The following is a 5,566-nucleotide window of genomic DNA, read 5'->3' on the forward strand; positions in this document are numbered from 1 at the left end:
CCCACTAGGGTGCACTTGCTGCTGATTCCAGGTGAGGTGCTACCCCAGGGAAATTGGAAGTCCTGCTTCTATGATCAGCCTGCTGTCAGATTCACAGCACGCTTGTGGTGCTTAGTTTGTTTGTTCTAGAGAACCAGTCTGGAGAGTGTTTCCTTGGCCAGCTGGGAGAGGTAGGCGTGATGGGAGGGTTCCTGGCCCACTTCACTCTCGTCAACGCCCCCTCTACTCTCTCCTCTCCAAGACTCATCCTAATTTCACCCAGGGCCGCTCAGAGCTCCTGACGTTTGGAGGATCAGGTTAACTATAGAGGGGTTGTGAGAACTCCCAGTTCAGAACACAAAGGAAGAAAGAACAGCACATTGAGATGCAAAGATTTATGAGGGAGAAAGACTTGCGTAGGAAAAGGAAATTAGAAACCAAGCAAGCAGAATATTCAAAAGACAGCCACACACCACGCATAATAATGAAGTTTCCAAGACTCCCTCCGGGCTCAGATCGGTCTCCTTAATAATTTAGAGAGCAGCTCTCCTTCGCTCGACAAACAGGTGGGTGTGGGGGGCTTTGCAAATGCTTCCTCATTGCTCCTTTTACTGTCTCCGAGAGGAAGGTCAGATTGTCCAGAGGCTTTCCTTTGGGGATCCAGATAGAGAAACAGGCTCGGCAGGCCTGCCAGTTGCATAAGGCAACAGTGAGACAATGGCAGTTCTGCAACTAGCGAGCCGACTTCCTCATCAGAGCCATATGGACAGCACCAAGGTCCCTCAGGCTCCTCAAGAGGATGCGGGTGGGGCTGAGGAGTGCAGGTTAATGTAGGTGAGTGGAGGCAGCAACTCAGACTGCGCTGGGTTCCTTTGGAGAATTTTGCCACGAAGACGTCATCTCTGGTTGTGTCTTGTTCAGCTGGTGTGTGGTGTGGGGGACATCCACGACATGCTGGCTCCACTGCTATCCACCCATCCAGGGCCTCTCCTCGCCACACCTGGGCTCGCTGCTAGTTTTCCCTGCCTTCACCTTCTCCTCACAGGCGGGACCATGCACACTGCTTCTAGAAACATCTTCCCAGAACATTGTTTCTACCATGCTCCTCCACAGCTAAAAAAACCTTCAATTGTGGAAGTCTTGAACAAGTCCTCTCAGTCCTATAGCTATGCTTTGCTTGACTACCTGATACTTTAAAAAATATTTTGAATTCATCTCCAACACTGTAAAATGAAGATTTTTAGATAAAAATCAGAATTTCTAGCTTTTGAGGGGGTGGGGTGGGGAATTAGATTATTTGGCAACTCGAGACCTGCATTTCCACGTTGCGATTGATGGGTGCGGCGGAGCATCGCTGCCTTCAGACAGAGCACGGTGTCTTTTAGTTCAGCTCAGTCCTTTCCTCTCCGCTGTCTACATTACCCCCGGTGCCAGCTTTGCCCCGCCCCAGTGAAGTTACTTATTTTCATATTCAACTGACTATTCAACAGAGACACACCTGGATCCTCTAGACTGGGTTTAAGATTCTTGTTCTATGACAAAGCCTGACCCAGCACAGAGGGTTCAAATAGTCTCCCCATCAGCATTACTGAAGGGGTGATGCTTCAGAGGTGATAAATTCTGTGCAGTTGTTGTGCATGCCGGCATGCTCAGTCACATCCAACTCTTTGCAACCCTTTCGACTGCAGCCCATCAGACACTTCTGTTCATCGGATTTCCCAGGCAAAAATACAGGAGTGTTTTTTCACCATTTCCTCCTCCAGGCGATCTTCCTGACCCAGGAATTGAATCCGCATCTCCTGTGCCTCCTGCATCGCAGGCAGATTCTCTACCGCTGAGCCACTGCAGAAGCTTCTGCGCCAAGTGATGATAATTCCATGTCTGGGTTTAGAAAAACAAGCACACAGCAAGTGATACTGCTCCTCATCCAGGGAGGGGCACTGAGGATAGACAGGAGGGATCAGTTATAGAGAGTTTTGAATTGTATTGTAAAAGCGATACAGGGGACTTCCCTGACAATCCAGGGTTAGGATTTCCCTTTCCAATGCAGGAGGGGTGGTTCCATCCCTGTCTGGGGAGGTACGATCCCACATGCCTATCAGCCAAAAAACCAAAACATGAAACAAAACAATATTGTAACAAAACCAATAAAGACTTTTAAAATGGTCCACATCAATTTTTTAAAAAAATAAAAGATATACAGACTAGTGATTTGATTATGGGGAATGAGGGAGCAAAAGAAGACTAGGATGGCCCCATGGTTTCTGGCTGATAAACTAGGTACATAGTGGTGACATTTGCTGGCACAGGGAGCGCTGGAGGAGAAGTGGGTCTGGGCAGATTGGAGAGATGCCGAAGGCAGATGGATCTCTGACTCTCAGGCTCAGTGCGAAGGCCTGGTCTGGAGAGAGTTTGCAGAGCCACAAGCCCTAAGGTGGTTGAAGCTGTGAGAGTGAAGAGATGGCCGAGGAGAGAGTTGTGGTCTGAGAAGAGAATGTGGCCAAGGTCAGAACACTAGGGAGCATCAGGTAGAAGGGGAGTCCACACAGCGGCAGGTACCAGGAGAGACACTGGGAGCAGAGAGTTTTTCAAGGGGAGCAATCAGAGAGGGCAAGTCACGTGAGGTCTGAAAAAAGAATCTTTTTGATTGGGAACTTGGGAGGAGGTCATTGTTCTGTTTTCAGAGTACAATAGTTAAAGGGTAAGTGGCAGAAGCCTTATTTCTGTGGACTGACACACAAATGGGAGAAGAGTGGAAACATGTTGCCAGCCATTCTTTTGAGAAGTTGAGAAGTTAAAGAAGTAGCTGAAGAAGTAGCAGAATTGGAGAAGCTTTCTTTTTCTTTGGATGGAAGAGGTGTGCACATTTTGATATGTGGCAGAGGGCAGTGGAGAAGGAGAGGCAGACTTTAAAGAAAGGGGATTAAGTGTGGAGCAGAGCCTAGGAGGACAATGCATGAAGGGATGAGGAGCACGTGGCCAGCTGAGATTGGGAAAAGGGACCCTTCACCCTCTGGGTCTGGAGAAAAGAGGAAAAGTCAGTTGCAGGCAAAGAGGTAGGAAGTTGGATCATGTCTGAGTGCTTCACATTTCTTTGACGTTGGAGACAAGGCAGGTGAGTGGAGGAGTGTTGGGCGTGTGGAGTTGATGGTGTGGGGTGTGCTCTTCTGGGGCTTCTCCAAGCCCTTGTGGTAGTGGCTGCTCCTTATATCTGCTTTTCCTGAATTCTTTGAAGTTGTCTTTACATTTTTTGAAAAAATATTACTCAAAGAGTAAAAATTAAATAACTTTTAGTATATTTATAGAACTGTACAGCTATCATCACAATCTAATTTTATCAACATATCCATTACCCCATAAAAATTCATCATATCCATTTTTTTGTCAATTGCCATTCTCTACCCCAGCCAACCATTAATCTACTTCTTATCGCTATGGATTTGTCTATTCTGGACTTTTCATAGAAATGGAATCATGTAATATGTGATCTTTTGTCTCTTGCTCCTTTGACTCAGCATGTTTTAAAGTTCATCCATATTGAATATATTTCAGTATTTCATTCCTTTTTATGGCTGGATAATATAAACTATTATCTAGACCATATGCTTAGATCCCATTTACTTATTTATTCATTATTTAGTTGATGGACATTTGTTTTAAGGCTTTGGCTATTATGAATAATGTTGCTCTGTATAGTTATGTTTATGCCTTTGTTGTGGACTTATGTTTTCATTTCTCTTATGTAAATATCTCAGAGCAGAATCACTGGGCTATACGGGTTTTCACATTTTAAAAAAATTTTTATTTTTTTAAAAGAAAAAATAAACATTGTTTTACAATGTTGTGTTTGTTTCTGCTGTACAGCAAAGTGAATCAGCTTGTTTCACTTTTTAAGAAACTCTGCCACTCTGCTTTCTAAGGTAGCTGCACCATTTTGCATTCCTACCAGCAATATGTGAGTTCTGCTTTCCCTACATCCTTGCCAACACTTGGTATTGTCTTTTTCTATTATAAACATTCTAGTGGTGTGAAGTGGCATCTTATTGTGCATTTTCCTAATGACTAATGATGTGGAGTATCTTTTCATGTGTTTATCAGCCACTCATATATGTTCTTTGGTGACATATCCAAATTTTTGCCTATTAAAAAAAAATGAGTAGTCTGTCTTTTTATCATTGAGATGTAAGAGTTCTTCTTTACCTTTTACAAGACAATTTGTCATTATTCCAATCCCCTGACGTAGTTAATAATGCTTCATGCTAAACTTCATTTGTTCAAATTACTGTGTGGTGTCTCTCATTATTGTACACTGGCTTATACAGTTCAGTTCAGTTCAGTCACTCAGTCATGTCTGACTCTTTGCGATTCCATGAATCACAGCACGCCAGGCCTCCCTCTCCATCACCAACTCCCGGAGTTCACTCAGACTCACGTCCATCGAGTCAGTGATCCCATCCAGACATCTCATCCTCTGTCGTCTCCTTTTTCTCCTGCCCCCAATCCCTCCCAGCATCAGAGTCTTTTCCAATGAGTCAACTCTTCGCATGAGGTGGCCAGAGTACTGGAGTTTCAGCTTTAGCATCATTCCTTCCAAAGAAATCCCAGGGCTGATCTCCTTCAGAATGGACTGGTTGGATCTCCTTGCAGTCCAAGGGACTCTCAAGAGTCTTCTCCAATACCACAGTTCAAAAGCATCAATTCTTCGGTGCTCAGCCGTCTTCACAGTCCAACTCTCACATCCATACATGACCACAGGAAAACCATAACCTTGACTAGACGGACCTTAGTTGGCAAAGTAGTGTCTCTGCTTTTGAATATGTTATCTAGGTTGGTCATAACTTTTCTTCCAAGGAGTAAGCGTCTTTTAATTTCGTGGCTGCAATAACCATCTGCAGTGATTTTGGAGCCCCCAAAATAAAGTCTGACACTGTTTCCACTGTTTCCCCATCTATTTCCCATGAAGTGATGGGACCAGATGCCATGATCTTCGTTTTCTGAATGTTGAGCTTTAAGCCAACTTTTTCACTCCTCTCTTTCACTTTCATCAAGAGGCTTTTAGTTCCTCTTCACTTTCTGCCATAAGGGTGGTGTCATCTGCATATCTGAGGTTATTGATATTTCTCCCGGCAATCTTGATTCCAGCTTGTGTTTCTTCCAGCCCAGCGTTTCTCTTGATGTACTCTGCATAGTCATGTATGCATGTGAGAGTTGGACTGTGAAGAAGGCTGAGCACCGAAGAATTGATGGTTTTTGAACTGTGGTATTGGAGAAGACTCTTGAGAGTCCCTTGGACTGCAAGGAGATCCAACCAGTCCATTCTGAAGGAGATCAGCCCTGGGATTTCTTTGGAAGGAATGATGCTAAAGCTGAAACTCTAGTACTTTGGCCACCTCATGCGAAGAGTTGACTCATTGGAAAAGACTCTGATGCTGGGAGGGATTGGAGGCAGGAGGAGAAGGGGACGACAGAGGATGAGATGTCTGGATGGGATCACTGACTCAATGGACATGAATCTGAGTGAACTCCGGGAGTTGGTGATGGAGAGGGAGGCCTGGCGTGCTGTGATTCCTGGGGTCGCAAAGAGTCG

General features: G+C 44.9%; 1 long non-coding RNA gene across 1 annotated transcript; it reads left to right on the top strand.

Moving 5' to 3' along the window:
- The first annotated feature begins 462 nt into the window (after positions 1-462).
- Positions 463-3,818, top strand: LOC132659523 (uncharacterized). Its single transcript, XR_009600061.1, has 2 exons — positions 463-545; positions 1,743-3,818. It is a non-coding gene; the product is annotated as an uncharacterized LOC132659523 (long non-coding RNA).
- Positions 3,819-5,566: the final 1,748 nt, after the last annotated feature.

The sequence above is a fragment of the Ovis aries genome, chromosome 1, assembly GCF_016772045.2.
Source record: "Ovis aries strain OAR_USU_Benz2616 breed Rambouillet chromosome 1, ARS-UI_Ramb_v3.0, whole genome shotgun sequence".
In the NCBI taxonomy this organism is placed as follows: domain Eukaryota; kingdom Metazoa; phylum Chordata; class Mammalia; order Artiodactyla; family Bovidae; genus Ovis; species Ovis aries.